At 36.5% G+C, this 22,339-nt stretch overlaps 1 protein-coding gene and 1 pseudogene across 1 annotated transcript in view; one reads left to right on the plus strand and one right to left on the minus strand.

Annotated features, from left to right (window-relative positions):
• Positions 1–22,339, minus strand: part of LOC132110289 (matrix metalloproteinase-15-like) — a 141,656-nt gene that overhangs the window by 43,961 nt on the left and 75,356 nt on the right. The gene's annotated exons all lie outside the window — the stretch shown is intronic.
• LOC132099068 (7-dehydrocholesterol reductase-like) lies at positions 801–13,288 on the plus strand (annotated as a pseudogene).

Raw genomic sequence — 22,339 nt, forward strand, 5'->3', positions numbered from 1 at the left:
CAACCTGAAGCTGCCAATCACGAGCAGTGGAGAGGAGCCCCCCCGTAGAGCTAGGCCGATGGAATTGTTCCTTCTGCCCAGCTCTAATGAAGGTGATTGACTGTTTGGGGGCTACCTGGGTCTTGCTGAGCTGGATCGCTGTGCAGATGGAGTCCGCCAAAGCCTTTAGCACCTGGTTGTGGCGCCAGCGGTACCGCCCTTCCCCTAGCGCTCTTGAGCAGCTGCTCAAAATGTGCTCCAGTGTGACCCTCTTCTGGCACAGCTTGCACTCAGGAGTGTCTGCCAGGCCCCAGGTGTGCAGGTTAGCTGGGCTTGGGAGGACGTCATAGACGGATTGGACAAGAAACTTGATCCGAAATGGCTCTGCTTTCCAGAGCTCTGCCCAGGTTATTCTGCGTGGATCTGCGTGTTCCCACCTGGTCCACGCTCCTTGTTTGGACATGCTGGCCATTTTGGTGTAACGTTCTTCCTCCACCTCTGCTCGTATCTCGTCCTGAATCAGTCTGCGCCTCTCTATTCCACGAGCCAGATCGTAACGTGGCTTGGGAAAACAACCAAGACCTGCTCGTCCCATTGCCACGGAGCCCACCAGCGTTTTGTGCCTTAGTCGTGCCTCAGCTTTAGTGACGGCTTCTTGCGCCTGCCACTTTCTTCCGGTCTTCATGAGGATTCCTGCTGCTGTGACTTTTGTGTCTCTGGAGTCCCTGTACATCAATACCTCTCTGGAGCGGGTGACTTTGAACTCCTCTGATAGTCCACTCAAAGGAAGATGCAGCTTGGTGGAATGGCCGTAAAGGGCAATGCTGCTCAAGGACCGAGGGAGCCCCAGCCATTTTCTGAGGAACTGGCTGATAGACTTCTCTAGAACCTCGACTGTTGATGTTGGTACCTTGTAGACTAACAGGGGCCAGAGTATTCTTGGCAAGACTTCGTGCTGTAAGAATAAACATTCTTTACACAAACTTCGTGCTGTGTAAAGTCTAACTGTATTACATGATAAATGTAAAAATAAATTTCTTTATAAGATGGTATTTCTTTGTGTTTTTGATAGCAATTATACACTGATTATTAGCATTTAATAATACGTTAAGATGTTTTATCTACAACTTTGCCAGTGGACTAAGTAAAAGTTTAACGTGTGTTTATGAATAGGTTGATATATTTTTCTTCCAACTAATTATTTTATAAATTTGTTTTCTGTACTGGCGAATTGCAATTTATCATGCTGTTTTTCATTTCTCATGCTCTAATATAACTGCGTAGATGTGTTGCAGATGGATGCTCTTGATGAAGACTACGGCAGGATCTCTGGGCTGTCTCTCTGGCTGAGCTCATCAGCCGCTCATGGCTTCAGGTGTCGGCTGACCAATCACTGACACGAGTATGTATTCCTTCTGTCTCTGATTGGATGTATGGTCATTACGTCACTTGTGGGTGGAGTTAGAGCTCGGCCAGAGACGCCCCTTTGCTCGTTACGTCACTGTGAACACCTGGGCAGCGTGAAGCGCAGCATCATCCTCTATAACTGTAAGCGTTTTGTGATATTTCACTTCATAAAGAGTTGCTTTTATGCATTACTTTTTATCACTTATTATAATGTTACATTTATTTTAAGTGAATATTTCCAGCATTATGCATTGCATGTGCAGTTTATTAAAACCTATGGGTTTATTGTGCACTTCCCTTTCTAATCCAACTACAAGATGCAGCTTTATCAACTGAATATAATGATGATTTGAAGTGTGACATGACTGCATCGTGAACTATACACATATTTTCTCGAGCACTGTATGTACAGTAATGTATTGTATATGTATTGTGTAATGTTAATATATATATATATATATATATATATATATATATATATATATATATATATATATATATATATATATATATATATTGCATAACTAACTAGCATTTAATGTATCCTAAATACCTTCAAATAATATTTTATTTGGATTTGATAAAATAAGAGCTTGATTGTTAATGAAGTAAGAATATTTACCTTGGTGCCTTCTATTTAATCTCAAACATGATCTTTAGTGATAATGTCATCTTCTTGGTAAACAAGGACACTTTTTAAAAATATATATTAGGACAATTTTTCTAGTGAAAATTATGTCGTAACTGAAATAGATTTTGTTTAGATCATCATTTTTTTCAGCATGTTTAGTTAGTATTGTCCTATGCACCTTATTATTGATGCTTTTATACTGTACGCTCTTTTGTTGCATAAATTATTATGCTATTGCATATTTTAAAACCTGTTAACCTGCACCAGAACGCCCTCGTCCTCAAAGCCTCTCCACACGCACGTGTCAGTGATTATGAATAGATTAAATGAAACAGGAAAATTTTAATCTTGACAAACTATGTATCATTATAAAGATCTAAGCCTCAAGCATCGACGACAGATCGCTGTTTTATTTTTTTCAAATATGCATATGAATAACACCAAGATAAATGTTCCACTCAGCATTATATATGTATATATTATATGAATCAAAGTTTCGTGACAAATAGTATATCAATTAATTAATTAACTGTATAATAATTAGTAAACTAATGAATAATGCAAGAATCTTTGTTAATGGTATTTATTAATCGTGTTTCTTATTTTATTTTGTAATAAAAAAAAACTGAAATAAGATGCATAAATTATGTTCCAAAGTTGTAATCTAATGACAGTTAAGAATGACAACAGCCATTTGCAGTTCTAAAAATCAAGAAACTCCAAATATCCTATTTTGACTTATATTACCAATCTGTTGATCTATGTAGGGAGGTGAATTGGTTCTCTCTGACAGGTGTGATCCTGCTGCTGTGCTTTGCCCCCTTCATCGTCTTTTTCTTCATCATGGCATGTGATCAGTACCAGTGCTCCATCAGCCACCCGTTACTGGACCTCTACAACGGTGACACCACTCTGCTCACCATCTGGAACCGTGCCCCTTCTTTCACGTGGGCTGCTGCCAAGATCTACACAATCTGGGTCACATTTCAGGTGTGCAGAACTACATAAGAATAAATATGAAATAACATTTGTAGTGAGACATACAGTATTTGAATGGTTTTGGGCTAGAATTGTGTGATTTGGTTGTGTCTACACTAGGTGGTGCTGTACATGTGTGTGCCAGAAATCATGCATAAGATTATTCCAGGTTATGTGGGAGGAGTGCAGGATGGTGCTCGAACACCAGCAGGTAAAAAAAGACATCAGTTATTTGCCATAAGGATAAATTTGCATATATTATGTTCCAAAGTTGTAATATATATATTATTTATTTATTTATTTATTTATTTTCGAGATGCAGATGTATTCATGTAATTGACTCACTTCGCTGTTGGTTTGCGTGGTAAAATGTACCATATTAAATTAATCTAATATAAATGTGTTGCTTTCTCTCAGGTCTTATTAATAAGTAGAAAGTCAACAGTCTGCAGTGCTGGATAATCACTCATGTTTTATGGATGGGTAATGCTCAATACTTCCGCTGGTTTTCGCCAACCGTCATCATTGATAACTGGATCCCTCTCTTATGATGCACCAACATCCTCGGCTATGCTGTGTCCACTTTGGCTTTCATTAAGGCTTATTTGTTCCCTACCAACCCAGAGGACTGGTACGAAAACATATTTTTATTATTTACTGTGCGTATGAGTATAAAAAAAAGTCTACACATCTCTGTTTAACTGAAGCTTTGAAATGTATTATTGAATGTAATATTGAAACCAACAAAATTCAAGCAAGAACAACACACACATCCTTTATAAGCTCTTTGCAGCCCATGGCTTCAGCCAAAAAAAAAAAAAAAACAGGATTACAATTATTTTTCAGTAAGAGTTTGAATGTGATTGATTAATTCAAAAGCAGAGTACCATGCCCCATGAACACTTATGCAACCAGGTAATTTTAGGTTTTTCTTTTTTTTTTTCGTTTTTCTAAAGAAAATCTGTTTATTACTTACATTTTTCTGGTTTCAATATTACATTAAATGTGGACAAGATATGACGAGATACATTTTTTGCATCTCAAAATGGTTTAATTGTAATAGGAGTATGTTCGCTTTATATACCCACTGTAGTAACCGAGGTTAGGCCCATTAAATTTACATCTGAAACTTGGTTTTGAGTTGGAAGAGGTGTGTTGGAAAACTATAAATGATAAGTGTAAACTGTCTTGCTTTCATTTGAACATTGTAAATGCCTAATTTAATAAGTAATGTAAACAATAATAACAAAACAAAAGAATAATAATAATAAGTATTATTATTATGATTTACTTAATTATTTTTGCTTTTAATTTTTACCAGTTTTGTTGTTCCTTAATCACAGACTGTGTGTGTGTGTGTTTTCTTAGTTTCCAACTGGTCACAGAAAAGACATGTACATGTACAACAATAAAAAAAAAACATGCACACACTAAATTGGTTCTGTCTTACTCTTGTTTGATTTGCAGCAAATTCACAGGCAACATCTTCTACAACTACATGATGGGAATTGAGTTCAACCCTCGTATAGGAAAATGGTTTGACTTTAAGCTTTTCTTCAACGGCCGGCCGGGTATCGTGGCATGGACCCTGATTAACTTATCCTACACTGCTAAACAGCAGGAGCTGTATGGATATGTGACAAACTCTATGATCCTGGTCAATGTTTTGCAAGTGAGTCATAGTCACTAGGTGGCACAATAAAACAGCTTAGTAGTGCTATTGCTCATACTGGCTAGATTCAGCATCTGTATTTGATTCATATAGTGTTTTTCATTTCATCCATATTATTTCCGTCACTACCTCTTATCACAACTTTGACCCTTTTCTTCTTTAAGGCCATCTATGTGTTAGACTTCTTCTGGAACGAAGCCTGGTACCTCAAGACTATAGACTATCTGCCATGATCACTTTGGCTGGTACCTGGGCTGGGGAGACTGCGTGTGGCTTCCTTTCCTCTACACACTACAGGTGTGTATCTGAGCAGTATTTCCTGGGCTTGATTTGTGTTGGATGTGGCATCTACAGTGCTGGAGTCACTATTTTACCACATACACAGCTTTATTGATTTCAGTAGGAGTAATGCTGTTTATGTCATGTTCATGTTCTTGTTCTTTAGGGCCTTTACTTGGTTTACAACCCCATCCAGCTTTCTACGCCTCATGCTGCAGGTGTCCTCATCCTGGGTCTGGTGGGCTACTACATCTTCCGCTCAACCAACCACCAGAAAGACCTTTTCCGTCGCACAGAGGGTAACTGCAAAATCTGGGGTAAGAAGCCCACCTTCATCGAGTGTTCATACCGATCGGCCGATGGCGGGATTCACAAGAGCAAGCTGATGACCTCTGGGTTTTGGGGGGTGGCTCGTCACATGAACTACACGGGCGATCTGATGGGCTCACTGGTGTACTGCTTGGCCTGCGGTGGTGGGCACTTGCTGCCTTATTTTTACATTGTCTACATGACCATCCTACTGGTGCACCGCTGCATTCATGATGAGCACCGCTGTAGCAACAAGTACAGTATATATATATATACAGTTGGCTTTTTAATCTTTTATGGGTGTGTGAATGGCAGACTTTACAAAGATTATCTTGCCTTTTAGCAAGTGTGAGGGTAGATGTACTTTACATTAATATATAAATACAAGCTTATCAAGGTGACACAGTGCACAGCATTACAGAATGACATTAAAAAAGCTAAGATACTGTGAAGAACTCAAGTCTTAATGTTTCTGCCTTAATCTGTTTGTTGTTGTTGTTGTTGTTTTCAATAGCCAGGAAAACTTATTGTATAGAGAATATCCCTCATTGTTGTTCAGGATGTACACAGACAAAAGTCTGAAAATCCAGAATTGCTCAGAATACAGCTTATCATATTTCTATTCATATTTTTCTACCAGCCAAACTACTGAAATAAAAGTTCCCCACTCTGTCTCTACTTGTTCTCCTGGTGATATTAAGGTATGTAAAGCTAAAAATCGTTAAAATATTTGTAATGCAAGAAAACCAGTGGTACAGCAGTTTAAAAAAATTAAATAAGAAGCTCTTTTGGACATAAATTTGACTTAAATCAAATGATTTTCATAATATAATAAGTTAATTATTTAATTAAATAAAGTAAATGAAGGAAATGTGCAAAAAAAAAAAAAACTACCAAAGTAATACTGTGCTAAAGTACACATCCTGAGTTAAAGGATAATGTTATACCACCAGCAGCAGGTGGAGTAAGAGTTTTTCATTTAGAACAGCAGCCAGCCTAGCATACACTGTAAAACCCGACAAGTTAACTTAACTCAAACCATTTGAGTAAACAGATTGCCTTGATTTAAACCATGTAAGTTTTAAAACTTTGCATTCAAGTAATTAAGTGATTAACTAAGTGCTGATTGAGAATTAGTGATGAACAGCTGCTGTTAACAAACAGAATCACTGAAGAAAAGAAAAAAAAACACAAGAACTACTACAACTGACTTCAGACACAGCCTTAGATGAAATCAACTGAAATAAAATACATGAAATCTCTCAAGATCTGATTAAACAACCCCACAAACAGCATCACCAGCTCCACTTATTAATAACCAGACTTTATTTCTGTCAGACGTCTACAGAAGATCTTATTGAGAATGAACTAAGGTTTAAATGTTGATTTATTGTTTCATTTGAAGTAACCATGTTAGAGATCAGTGTTTGCTTTAGTTGGGCTCTTGACCCTTGACTTCTGTCTTAGTCTTTTCTCTGGCTGTTATAACCGTGTGTTTCTAAAACACATTTGTTGTAATCCAAAAGCCCAGAAGAAATGCCATCAGGTGTTAACCTGTACCTAGGTGTAGGTTGTTATACTTTATATTGGTGATGATAATCATCAATTATTGAACTGTACTGAGTCTAATCTCTGATGAAATAGGTGTTGTAAAATTTGATTGATTATATAGTGAAAGTGATTCTAAGTGGAAGTGGTTCTGTGATAATCAGTTAATCTGAATGACTTTTCAAACTGTGTGGTCTTCTACGGAGTCAAACAGTCACACAAAGACATCAATAATCAGAATATGAACCTCAACAATGGTGACCATAAAAAAAATGCTGCAGAGCATGGTGGGAGCCATGGATGAGTTTTGTACTACAATAGTACCCAGCATTCATTGCAGCATGTTTTTTTCGTCACCATTGTAGAGGTTAATATTCTGATTATTAATGTCTGTGTTTGACCAATTACTGGCGTAGAAGAAAAATGTATGTGTACAAAATGTTTATGAAGTCATTTTTATATTAACTGAATCTTAGTGTCATTTTTACTAGGTCCACTTCTACTAATTGCACATTTATTTCATCAGAGATTAGACTCAGTACAGTTCAATAATTGATGATTATCATCACCAATATAAAGTATAACAACCTACACCTAGGTACAGGTTAACACCTGATGGCATTTCTTCTGGGCTTCTGAATTACAACAAATGTGTTTTAGAAACACACGGTTATAACAGCCAGAGAAAAGACTAAGACAGAAGTCAAGGGTTAAGAGCCCAACTAAAGCAAACACTGATCTCTAACATGGTTACTTCAAATGAAACAATAATTCAACATCTAAACCTTAGTTCATTCTCAATAAGATCTTCTGTAGACGTCTGACAGAAATAAAGTCTGGTTATTAATAAGTGGAGCTGGTGATGCTGTTTGTGGGGTTGTTTAATCAGATCTTGAGAGATTTCATGTATTTTATTTCAGTTGATTTCATCTAAGGCTGTGTCTGAAGTCAGTTGTAGTAGTTCTTGTGTTTCTCTTTTCTTCAGTGATTCTGTTTGTTAACAGCAGCTGTTCATCACTAATTCACAATCAGCACTTAGTTAATCACTTAATTACTTAATTGCAATGTACATCTTCTTTCAGTGAACTCAACTGAATTAAGTTCAGAGTACTCATAACTGTGAGTTTTTTTCAACTTAAATGGTTTAAGGCAATCGGTTTCCTCAAACGGTTTGAGTTAACATAACTTGTCAGGTTTGAGTGAGGCTGTGTCTGAAGTCAGCTGTAGTTCTTTTTTCTCTTTTCTTCAGTGATTCTGTTTGTTAACAGCAGGTGTTCATCACTAAAGCTCAATTATCACTCAATTAATCACTTAATCACTTAATTGCAATGTATATCTTCTTTCAGTGAACTCAACTGAATTAAGTTCAGAGTACTTATAACTGTTAGTGTTTTCAACTTAAATGGTTTAAGGCAATCGGTTGCCTCAAACGGTTTGAGTTAAAATAACTTAAGGATATCTGTTTACTCAAACCGTTTGAGTTAAGTTTAATTGTCGGGTTTTAAAGTCAAGGCAATCGGTTTACTCAAACGATTTGAGTTAAGTTAACTTGTCGGGTTTTACAGTGAAGAACACATAAAGACACAAGTATTTAGTTGATCTTGCCTATTGTTTTTACATAAATATACATGAAACAAGTACACATATACTGTTCCACTGAAATCTTTCACAAGCAAATGATCAATTTTGTTTGCTGAACCATCATCTTGAGCTTGATAATTCCTGGATTGAGGGTTATTATCCCAAAAACAACATTCCACTTGCACTTACATGGATAAAATAAACACCAAGATGCATTGAGTAAATATGCATTCCACTCTCTCCTATATAAACCACATTTTTTCTGCTATACATGATGATTTGGATAATGAACCTTAAGCTTTTTTCAGTTAAGAACAGTGTGAGCAGTACAGCACAGTTACTCGAATAATGTCCATTTAAACATTGAACTGCATGGTAATGTCCTAATGTATATGTGGCAAGCATAAATCGCATAAGTTGGGCATATCAAAATACTGAGCTGTGGTACATGTCATAAATCAAGTGTTTTAATGTTCACTTGTGGAATATAAGAGGACTAAACAACATGATGAGATTCTTCACACTGACTATAATGGACATAAACAAGTTATGGTAATTAGATTTGCATTGATTTCCCACTTTTTTTTAATTACACAGCTAATGCAGAATAATAAAGAAGCCATTACAGAATGCAAAATGGCTGTCCAGAGGTTAATGAATGGGCTTCGGAGAGAAGGGAAGACAGAAACTGTTCAGTGAAGTAGATCTCCATTTTTGTATTGCTTGCAGTGATTGCTGCATGTCTTTGATGAGCAGAGGACATTAGTGTACAAAAGCACACCTAACTGAGCACTGAGTGGTGCTGTCTAATGCAAGCTTCATCTTTAAGGATTTGAACAACTCTGAACCTTCTTGAAGACAGATGCCCTATTTGAAGGAGGTTCCAGATTCATAGAGTTCAGAATATCATAAGAACTTGACACCCATAACACTTTAACAACCACATAGCATTAACTCCCTAGTATTTATCTGGATTCTGGAATTGTACTACCCTAGACATTTTCGGATGAAATGCAATAAATATATGACTGACCAAATGAGAATGCAGTTACCATCAATACTACAGAAGATTCACTGCCTTACAGTGAACTCAATTTCCTTGATTTTATCTGACATACAAATTACATTGAGCAAAGGTTATCTTTTAGAAAGCGAATAAAGAAAACATGCTCCCACTTTTCCATCATGCTTTGTCCTCCGTCTCTCTTGTGCTTTTGTCAGGTGCGAGTTCTGCGTCTGGCTCTTGAGGGATGATCAGAAAAAGGCAGACTAAACAAACCTGACACCATGACCCTCAAAGGTCACGGGACTACTCCCTGTGTTAAACAATAATACACATGAGAATGACACCCTACAGGCCACATGGACAGCAGCGGACAGTCTATGTGTAACATCTCAACTGTTTCTCATTGATGGCTATGAAATTAAAGATACTAGAGTCTGTCATCAAAGATCAGATATTTCAATATGAACTCAAACATACCTCAAGGCTCATTGGAAATACTGTGGCAAAATATCTGCAAAATAATAATGCATTTCTTTGCACATTTCTTGATATTTTCAAAGTGAAATACCCAGTGAGAGGCACTAAAAGCATTTTCAATTTCATCTGAAACAGTATGTGAATCTGGCAACTTTTTATTTATTTATTTATTTATTTACATTAGTTGTACTGTATGTTGCACAGCATGTACTGGTCCTGAGCAACTAGCTTTAGCTCTAAATCTAGCTCTAACTAGTTCCCTGAAATTACTCCCATACTGTTGTGATTAAGAGTGAATCTTTTGTGTAGAGTGAGGACTTGTATTGCACTGGTGGAGGACTTGTGTTCTGCTGCTTTACTTAGGGAGCAGACTTAGCATTTAGCATGCTAATCTGTGCTGTTGCTCACTTACAGTTTGTTAGTTAGTATCATAATTCAGTGATGTGACAAAATATATACAAAATTGAATGAATTAAATCTGTAATTGGTCAAGTCAAAATAACTTAATATAAAGATGCTGAAGTTACGTGAACAAATTATGTTTGTGTTTCTTAATTGATGCATATGGAACCAACAGTATGTAGGCTACAGGTTTAAATTATGTAAATCCAACACACCTTCTTTCAATGCATCGCAAGTGCAATTCTGTACCAGATTAGGTGCTCAGAAGGTTTACTCCATCAGAAAATCCATATATGGAGCTGTTTATGTATAGTACATAAAAAAGCATTGCTAGTCTACAAATTATGCTTTATGGTAAAAGCATTTTGAGGTCATGAAATTGTTTTTTATATGTATTCAGTGTATGATTCACATTCATTTTGTATTTTTATTGTCATGCTACCATTTCTACATCTAGTAGGACATATTATAAATTTGTCTTCAGTTTACTATATTACATTATATATCTTGATCGCTCATTTAATCTGGTGTTTCCCAAGAATAGGAGAGTTCCTGAGACCTCATTTTTGTAATGAGTGAGGATTTTGACATCCCCTGAGTTGCTCCAGGCAGACTGTCCCTACAAATAATTCACTGAAAAACATTCTGCATGAAAAAGCATCTGCTTGATGGCCAGTAACTAGTCGAGTGTTTTATGTCGGAGGCATTTAGCATGGAATGTTAGTGGGTCAGTAAACCAGAGATGATGTCAGACGATAATAGATGGTAACTGTGAGGAATGTGGAATCTGTTGAGCAGGCCTTGGATAAAGACTCTGCTGGCTCTATCTTCGAGGATTGTAGGATACAGTGGATCACACTTTTGGCTGACGCACTGTCACGCTCATCTGTGGAAATAAATTGTGCAAACAGGTGACTGTAAGCTTCTTTCACCATTGTGGAGTAAAACATGTCATATTTAATTCTATTTTTTTTTTTTTTTAAAATATTGTAATTCCCTATCACACAAAATGTACATAAACACCCCCCCCCCCCACACACACACACACATATTTAGGTTACTGCAACAGAGGACATGATATGCATGTATATAAATATTTATGTATAAGATAGATAGATAGTAGCCATAGTATTTTTTTTTACATTCTATAGAAGTCAATGGCTATCGGTAGCTTTTTGGTTATCAACATTCTTCATATATTTAGTTTTTTAGATGAAGAGCTAAATTCACCTTCACGGTGAGTAAATGATGACATTATTTTTATTTTTGGGTGAACTACCACTTTAAGCAGCCAACAAAATATTGTAATCTGTTATTTAAAAAATTACTTCCATATGACTATCATAATAGCAAATAAATACATATGTTGTAGTATTTTGTAGTATTTTTTATTTATTCAACAAATACTATAGTTTTACCATCATGGTTCTGTCCAAACTGGTATTGCCATGTTTTTATGTCCAAAAAAACATAATGGGACATATTGTAATTGACATTCATATAGACCGCACACATTCCATATCAAATGTTCCCTCTGTAACCCTTTGTAAATGACACATTCAAGCACGGCTGATTCTAATATGGATGTATGTGTGGGGCATGTCTGGATATGAAGGAGTTACTCTTCACATTCATTTTTGCATTAAACAGAGGGTCACGTTCAGGGTGCGGTCAGTGGGAGTTGGAGTATTTTTGTCTTTTTCCATACCGCACACACTTTATCATTCCTTCTATATCTCACACCCCATCGATCGCTCTTTCTCTCTCTGATGGGAACAGGTGGAGAGATTCCTGAGGGACATGGGCTGGCAGTTGCGATGGTGACTGATAGACATGTTTGCACAGGAATGAAAGGGTGCTGTTGGGAAGGGTTATGTGGGTGTAATGGTCAGCTGTCCGCATGGGCTGGCAAGAGAAAATGTAGCTCAGACTGGGGCCAACCGCTTGTCGAGGTCGGCAAGGGAAGCAGGCAGAAAGGTCAGTTGGGCTTGTCTTTACACCTCACATCCCAGAATAGCAAACTTTGGCTGTGATCCAAACTGTGTCCAAACTGAAACACAGAGCAGTCCATGATAGGGTTAAAGCATTGCATAAAAGGGAAGGTTCTCTGATGTCTCTGACTCTTTCAAAGTTCAGTTGAATCAGATCATTTAGTGATACTTGATCATTATTGAAAGCCTAGTGTTAAATGAAACCTAGAAAACCCTAGATATCATTTTGCAACCACTTGTTTTAATTCACTGAAACAAACCGACTCACAAGAATAACTTTTTTCACTAAAAATTGTCAAAATGACACTAAAGGAGTCAAACTATATGGTTACTTTGTGTTTTTAATTATTAAATAAAACAGTTTGTAAGAATCAGTTGCTCTGGTAATGTTGGACTATAACGGTGTTCAGAATGTTTTAATAGGATGTTCTGTCAGCAAAAGAAGATGCCAATACCATTAACAGAAACCTAAACACCATTTAATTCCATGTACTTTTTTCCTGAATAAGAACTATTACTATTCCCAACCAGAGGTAAGGTCCACCATAACAATATAAAAGAAAAAGTGCACATGTAGGCACAAATGGGCACAATATTACAAAGACACATTCTGTTTAACCCAGAATAAAACATAAATGGAATCCAAGTTAACAATCAAATAAACTTAAATGCACCGCAGAAAGATTTGCACAATCAGCATCAATAATCGCAAACCTAATCATGTCTGCCCATTACCCAGAGAGTACTATAAGAGAAAATGCTGTTAAAACAATGACGTTCATGTTGTAAAGTCCCATTCGCTTAACGCTCTTTGACTTGAGCCAAACCAATAAAACTTACATGCTAGGGGCCCATTACAAATCCATAACCCAGACTAAACCCCTCCACCCAGCTCCCACCCTAGCCTTATTCTCCTGACTCAGCCTTCTCCGTTCACACAAACCTTCCTCGCCATTGTCATCATCACCTACATCAGTGCTTTTACAGGCCTGGCTTCCTCTTCAGTTGCCATGGTGACTCTTGACTGAGTGAGCTCAGTACCCATGTGTCCACTCTTCCTACCAGAGTGAGTGATTGAGAGAAAGAGAGAGACCAGGTCGTCCTGGGAGAGCTGGGTTTACATTTGTGAGTGAGGGGAAGGAAATATATTGAGGGAAAGTAGTAAGAGCCATATAAATAAACAAAATAAAAAATAAAGATTTTATTTTGTGAAATAGAAAGAGACTGTCTGTTGGTTGTTCAGAATCAAGAATTCGAAAGAGCTGTGTAAAATATGCTGATCATGTAAGTTTATTTTGTCTTCATTTGGCAGGTATTTTAATTTGTGTAAAGAATAGAAGAGTATGCATTTTAGCATACTTTTTTTTACTAAAAATACATAATTTCTGTTGAAACGTGTATGTCATGTATTTAAATATTACACATTTGTCAAGATAAAGTTGCAATTTAGTATATTTACAAATGTTTACATTTAAATGTAATATTGAATAACACACTACAGTTAAAAATATAGTCAAGTGTGCTTTAGTATGTATGCATACTTTAATGTACAACAAAAATGATTAAAACGATGAACCGAAATGTACTTTAAATAAAATTTTTAATTGGACCGTATTACAAAGTGCACTTTTTAAAAGTGTACTTTAGTGTTATGAAACATAGTTATGAAAGTGCACTCTCTTTAAGTATTTAAGTGGCATTTTGCAGTGTTTCATTGATATTATATTATCTGAATGTACAGTTTTCAAAAATATGCCTATTAATATTGTCATGCTGTTTTATTAAATACACTTTTAGTGCATTTAGTGCTTGGGATGCAGTCATTTATATATATTATCTATATATATGATGTATCTCCAAGATCTTTTGCACATGATGTCTCTTATGAGTAAAGAGCATGTAAAATGTTTTTTAATTTTACTGCCGTCTGTCTTCATATTACTGTAGAGCAGCAGTAAAACCGCATAATACTGAGAGAGATGCTCATAACATCAGGAAAAAGGGAAATCCCATCCACAACACAAAGCTTGGCTTTGTAATTATTCAAGACCGGCTTCATCTGTAAAGGTCTTCTGAAGGACAGCCAGAGAAGGGATGTGCTGAAGATTTACTCAGTGTCAGCCAGAAATATAACATCCTCTAGCTGGTGACACATCACACCAATCAGTCTGGCTGTGATTGGTGCAGGATGTGGACGAGGGAGGAGCTTGGCAAAAGTAAGACCGTTCTAATGCATAATCATTCAGATATGACACTGCCAGTGCTCTTTACAATTCTGCTGTTTCTGGAAGCTCTGAATGCCAGTGGCTTTGAGATGGCTGCCAAGTGCCAACCGTAGCTTTGAATGACGTGCACAAGCCAGAACAAGCCAGCACAACACAACGACTCTATCTAATAATGGCTAATAATTAAAATGGTTGCTGTATTACAAGTGATCCCTCTATAAAGGTGCACTAAGTAATTCTTGCAGGTTAAAGAACATGTGGTCCTGGAGTTTTCAATGATACCTACAGATGTGGATACAGCATCACACAAAAGCAAACCTTTTGGCTGTGGTATGCCATGGCATAAATAACCTACAGTACTCATTTATTGATATATTTGACCGCCACTATTTATTTACTCGTTAACCAAAATAGGGGATTATGTGGATTGTATTCAGTTGGTCATGTGATCTCAATATGGCAGCAACTATGAGATGGACCATTCTTATGTATAATACAACAAGGTGTAAGTTGTTGAAGGTGTAAAATGTAGAGCATGGTAATCAAGACACACAACATTTTTTTGCATGTGGTTTTCCATCTGGTTTACTATGGTTGAAATGCACAATGTGGCTCTAAATATGAGTGGTTTAAATTTTTTCATAAGGCCACTTTCCTGCAGGCTTTCTCTCTCTCTCAGGGTCTCCACATGACCAGGCCTCAGGAAAAGTAACCTTCAGGTCTTCCTGTGCCCCGTCCCATAGCACCTATAAACGGTTTGTGTTGTTTCAGACTTGGTTCCCAATATGTTAGCATACTTCTTATGGAAATAACATACTTTAAATAAGTTTGAAATGAATATAGTGTCTTGGGGCACTTAATTACATGTTAACTAAAATAAAATGAATATGTATCAGTTTAAATTTATATTGAATGCAATTAGCTAGACCACTTTGAGCAGAACCTAAGTACATCTACAGTACATGCAATTTCATATTTACTTCTATCTCTAAGTGTACTGCTGAATGTACTAAAACAAGCATTTTTGTCGAACTAAAATAAACTTTAATGTATTTAAATATGCCATGTATTTAAATAAATTTGTAAATGTATATAGGCAATGATGAAGTTGCAATTTTGTACATTTAAAGTATATTAACTTTAAAGGTTATATTGAATGACAAACTACAGTTAAAATATGTATATTTTACCTGTATATTATACCTTTTCACAATTTTGAATGTATCTTACTGACAGTGCCAATGGTCTGTTAATACTATTAAGATGCCTTGATGATGGGTTAAAACGCGTTTCAACATATGCTACATAATCTTATTCATATTTGGAGGTCTTTCATTCAAACACTACTGTGAGCACTCAAGGGAGCCACATATAGTGAGCTTTTTTTCTTGAGAGAATTTTAAAATCATGGTGGAGAGTACAGCTTCACAGCAGTTAACAAGAATTCAAACCACGTGCCACATGTGAATCTCAGTGACACACGAAAGGTGTGGCCCCCAAAAAGAATATACTCTTTGTTGGACCCCTGAGACATTACATAAGTACTCCTGTAAGGGGAAGCATTAATGTAGGTTCAGAGATTACGCCTCAATACCTTTTACGCTCTCGGCTTGTGTGTGATGTGGAACACTGATGTGAGCCTGATTTATGAATGGAATTACTGACACCAGAAACTGAGGACACACAACACTCGCTTGTGGATGTGTTTGCTGCGTTATGACTCTGTCAAAATGACTGGCTTAGTGGTCTCACGCCTTGCTCTGGTTTGGATCAACATTAATAAATGCTTAGAATCATCTAGAGTTAAAATTATACAATAATTTCACAGATAACAAGTGACCAATAAAAGAATGGAAAATAACAAGAGGTTAAGGAAAGTAACTATTTATATTCGAGTTTTAAATATTTGCTTTTAAATTTGTAGTGTCCATGACACTGATTGGATGAACACAGTATGCAACCCTGTTTACATAACAGCTCTAGCATTGCATAGCACCATATTATAGGCTACATGTTCTGTATATTGCATATTGTACTATCAATTTTTTTCTTTTTTTTGAATGGAGCAGTGGACTATAATGTTAAGAAGCAGTCTCTTTTACACTCCAGTTCAAGTGTTTTCCATCACCATTTGACATATTTTAAAATGCTGAAACAACAGGCATTGTTTCTGTGACTGTTCAGATCATGTGAATTCAGTGTGAGGCACACAACTGGCTGTCAGTTGCCAAGTATCTAACCCCAGCTAAAAAGCGGTGCTACCCCACCACTAAACTACAAGTGTGAAACTTTCCTTTAGCCAGGGTTAAAAGTGAGGTTTAGAGTGATGTTAAGCTGGGGTTAAGTGCAGTGTAAAAACTGCCTATGTGTGTATGGAGCTAAAAGCACTGGGATGACGTCCTAACCTCAGGAAAGGTTTAGAATAACTTTTCCTTTCCCATCCTCTCATCATTGCACATGAGAAGCAGGCAGTGTGGAAGCTATAAGCTTTATGTTCCATCACTCTGAGTTCCAATGGAGTATTTTTATTGCTGTAAAATGTGATCCACGTGAGGCTTTGACAGTTGCTATTGTGGCATCTCTCAGTCTGTTTACTAGTTACCTCTATTAACAACAATAAGCCATGCAGGGAGGATAGGGAGGTGTGGATTTGTCTTTGTGTTAGGCTTATATTTAGCTATAATTTGCACAAAATACAAGGATATCCTCATTTGGAAAAACAATTCTTATTTTTTCCACCTTTTAGCCTAGACAAATTACATAGTACAATATAATAACTTTGCCCTTGTTATAAAAAGTGTACTTAATTGTATTAAATGTGCACTTAAAGTGTAGTACTTCAAATCTTATAAGATATATATTATTTGTTTTATAATAATAATATATATATATATTAAAAACTGTACATGCAGATAATAGAATAAAATAATAAAATAAAAGGTCACATAAGTAAAGTTTAAAGTACATTTTAAATAATTGTTTTAATAATCTTTTGTAATGCTTTAAATAAGTAAACTTATTTTGATGCTATTATGCATCTGAAAACATTACATTCACACTTTTGCCATTCACATTTATAATTTCCCTCATAATTACTCTTAAACTATGTTTAAGTGTACTTATTTTTTGCAAGGGTATATAAAAACAATAAAAATGTATGTATGATATGTCCTAGACAGAATCTAGGACATTTCATGCGCATATCATATGATATGCTAAGTAACTGTCTGTGTGCTGCTTAGTTTGCTCAAATCCTGGCAGTGAGTTTGCTGTAACCAGGACAGATTGTTACCAGGGTCACATACACACTGTACATCATAATCACCAGTGAAGAGGCTCTCAGGCACAAAAAGGCAATGGAAATGCACTGCAGGGTGGAGATACAGCTGAATGTTGCTCTGGTCACCAGCAGCAGGGGAGTGTCTGTCACCAGCATTCATTTTCTCCATGTTGTTTTGTGTTCCCCTTATTCAGCTGCATATAATATTTGTAAAGACTCAGCTCTTTCCACATAATCTTAAACAGTGGGTTTAATTCCATGAGACCAACAAGAAATTATTTCATGTTGTGTGCAAAATCTGAGTATGATTTGGTCGCTCCAAAATGTCAGGGACAGGGGAAGGTCAATATTGATTGTGGTTTCAATGAAACTGTGCATCTCAGCACTGAGAGTAGTTCTGGCACTTATTTGAAAAACACTGAAAATGCCCTATAAACCTATTTATCAACTTGAACTTTTGAAATATATTAGACTAGTAAATGTATATGGATATGAATAAAAATATATAAAAAAAATATATAAAAAAAATTATGTGGGTAAAAAAAAAAAAAAAAAAAAAAAAAAAAAACACACTCTTTTTTTTTTTTTTTAAACAGAGTTATTTTAGATTTGAGTAACATTGCTATTTCAGTTTTTGTTAATATTTTGAATTGGTTTTTATTTTTATGTTTGACACATTTGTTTTAATTTTCATTTTAGATACCTTTTTAATAATTTTGTTATAATTTTTTTTTTTCTATTTTATTTTATTAAGTTTTATTTTTTTTTAGCTTTAGTTTATTTAGTTTGGTTTTATTTAGTGGTTAGAATTTTTTTTGGGAGCACTAGTGTAACGACTGGTGAAAGGAGTGGCAGGAAGCAAGTGCGAGTTAATAGGTTTTTAATATAATGAATGACCAGTGTTGGGAAGGTTACTTTGGAAATATAATAGGTTACAGATTACAAGTTACCCTGTTTAAAAAGTAATAGTAGTGTAACTTTTTCAATTACTTTATTAAAGTAATGTAACTAATTACTTTTGAGTACTTTTTGATTACTTTTCTAAATTTGTGAAAATTTAAAGAATAAATAAAAGCATATACATCAACTTAAATACAGTTATCTAATAAGCATGTGACGTATTCTGTGTAATAAACTCCTGAAACATTGGTGTTTTTTGAACTGCTGTCTCTGTATATGATGATAGTTTTCTCAAAATAAGTAAAATGCATATGAAGTGACAGAGTAGTCCTAGAAATTATGTTTATGTGCTCGTGTACTCCTATATTGAGATGGCAGAGGTTGAAAACACTGCGAGGTTCAGTAGGCCTATGTTTAGTAAATGAAACCATGTCTTTGCCATTAATTTACAGGAGGGGCGGACTGGGAAAAAAATTCAGACTGGAAAATTCAAACTCATACAAACAAATTCATGGACAAAACTATTTTTTGTATGGACCTGACATAAAAAAGGTTTAAATCTTTAATTTGGGGACATGCAAAATAATTAAAAGTTCTCTCCTGAACTGCACCTTCACTTCCATTTTTCTCTTCAGTCTTTTTATTTTGCCCTGTTATCCATCTCTCTCGTGACTTTAATACTCAAGATTGAACAAAACTATACTTTACAATGCAATACTCTACAATACTACAATATCTTTATAGAAAAATCCTAATACTGTACACGAGTCATGTTTTTCCCTTACAAAAAATTACCATGCTTTTATTAGCCTATATAAAAGTAAAATAACCTTGTTTTTTTGTTTTTTGCAAATGGATTTGTATTTATTTTTAAATACATTTGTAAAATAATTTTACATTTTTGGTTATCACAGTTAAACAATAGTAACCATTTTCTCTGGATTTATAGTTAAATATTAAAATGTTAATTTTCGTAAGGGTTGTGTTGTTGTCTGTCGTAGCTCCCCCTAAACCTATAAAAAAAATTTGATTTTTTTTCAGCTGAATTACTACTGTAACATTACAACAGATAATAATGATGTCCTTTATATAGTATTTTGAGTGATGACTGATGAGCATTGTGCTGCTGCTTGATTAAATAAATAAAAAAACAAAGACAAAAAAGCATCTTTACAGATGAAACTGACCTGAAACCCTGAACAGGAGTTCTGCTTCTCTGCTCCAGCTGTGCGCTTCCACACTCCACTCTCTCGCATTGATTAGGGCTACCTCTGATCCAAACCGTTTGGCGGAGGCGCGGAGAGCGCGCGAGTCACAACTAACACTTCATGACTTATTAGAGATTTAATTATCAAATGACGGATTCGCAAATGATCGCTTTAGTACATTCGGCAGGCAATTATACAATAATGATATTAAGTAGTGGGGCAAAATCGTCTGCCAGGCCACCGGGAATTGTCCCGGTTCTCCCGGTGTCCAGTCCGCGCCTGATTTCCACAGACACGCAGAATGTGCAAGTCATATATTGCATTTTTGGGGCTTTATATTCACAGACACTAGTCCATGTCATGTTTTGATTCAAGTGTACTGACCTACTTTTGATTTAGTCATCCAAAATGTGGCATTCCGTCCGCGTTAGGCATTCCGTTTTTATGACTGGATTCTACGAATTATACTGTATTTCCGCATCCCGGAAATTATTAGGGCGGTATGTCTCAGAAAAGTCAGTGCAATTTGGGAAATAAATCAGTTAAATCTGTATGTGGATGTGTGTAAATATTCAAATGTAATCCCCTTTGTAATCGTAAAAAATTTCATAAGTAACTAATTTAATTACTCATTTTTTCTTAGTAACTGTAACTAATTACAGTTACAATAATTTTGTAATTAAATTACGTAACGCCGTTACATGTAACTAGTTACTCCCCAACACTGTGAATGACACAGTACATGAAGACAGGAACACAGGTGATACTTGGCCGGGGATACACAGTCCGAGAAGAAGCAGGTGAGTGGAGGATCCGAAGTGCTGTGATGAGTTATCAGCAGGAGAGGGTGACACAGGAACTGCGGGGAAGGGAGCCGAGAGGTAAGTGATGAATCCAACGGTGAGATGAGATGAGATGAGTGGACGGAGTTCCGGGGAGACAAGACAATCCAACGAAGAAACAACACAAGGCGAGCAGAACATGAGACGAGGAACTTGAAACAACGCTCTGACAAACACAAGACGCTATACAGGGCAATATATAGGGATGAGTAATGAGTGACAGCTGTTGCTGATGACAATTAGCGGAGACGCCCACAAGAAACAATCAGTGCTGACGCGTAACACACAGACTTCACCCACATAGTGAAAAACCCAAAGATCACGGTTTACCAACCGTGACAACTAGCCCTTTAAATCTTATGTTTAGATGGGGCATAGTGTTCATATAAAACTAAATTATGACTGATCTTTGTGCATGAAACCATGGCTTATTATAAGTGGACTTCAGGGACACAATAAAATGATATAAAATGTAGGACATGACCTCCTTAAAGGACAGAATTAACCTTCTACCCTTCATGGTAAATGGTAAATGGACTGCATTTATATAGCGCTTTCAACAGACCACATGACCATCCAAAGCGCTTTACAATTTTGCCTCACATTCACCCATTCACACACTCATTCACACACCGACTGCGGTGTCAGCCATTCAAGGCGCCATCCAGCTCGTCGGGAGCAGCTGGGGTTAGGTGTCTTGCTCAAGGACACCTCGACACTTGGTCAGGTGGAGCCGGGGATTGAACCACCAACCTTCATCCACATGGAAAAAGCACAAGATCTCACCTACTGGTTAAGCTGACCTGTAGATCAGAGCACTTCACTACCCCTTCCTGCTCTTCATGACAAGCTGCACAGCAGTAACATTCAGGGCCCTCATTTATCAATGGTGCGTACGGACAGATTTGTGCGTAAGAACAATTTCACGCAAAGTGTGGGATTCACCAAGTTGTACTTATACGTAGAAATGTGTGTAAATATAAGCACACCTCTGAGCATGCTTACGCAGATAATCTAGTGGTAGAATAGCGACACTACACATAAAAAGCATTTAAGAGTGTCACAGTAAGCATTAAGCAATCCACATATGTCCTGTGTTTCCTTTAAAACACTCAATTTATAATTTGTCTAGTTTTAAACACGATGCTTAATTGGTGTCAAACCCTATAAAAGACAGATGTGAAATATATTTGTCTCAGTGCAATGGCTTATCTTGCGTTATTGGAAGACTTGGCAAACAATGCGCTCCGCAGAGAGCGCGTTTTCCAAGATCGCGCTGATCTGCTTGGCGAGAGCACAGAGTGGCTTCTAAGTAGGTACCGCTTTCCCAAAAATGTACTGCTGGATTTGTGTCGTGATTTAGGACCAGTGTTGGAGAGAGAAACAAATCGCTCGAAAGCCATTCCCGTGCACATCCAACTCATGTCCACCCTTGGATTTTTAGCTACTGGCACATTTCAGCGTGAGGTTGGAGACATATGTGGTATATCCCAGCCATCAGTGAGTAGGATCATGCCGGCAGTGTTGGATGCAATTATTTCCTTGGCCCCAACCTACATCCAGTTCCCTTATCGAAATCCTCAACAAGCCGCAATAAAACGGGACTTTCATGCCATTGCTAGAT

Source organism: Carassius carassius, chromosome 2, assembly GCF_963082965.1.
Source record: "Carassius carassius chromosome 2, fCarCar2.1, whole genome shotgun sequence".
In the NCBI taxonomy this organism is placed as follows: Eukaryota; Metazoa; Chordata; class Actinopteri; order Cypriniformes; family Cyprinidae; genus Carassius; species Carassius carassius.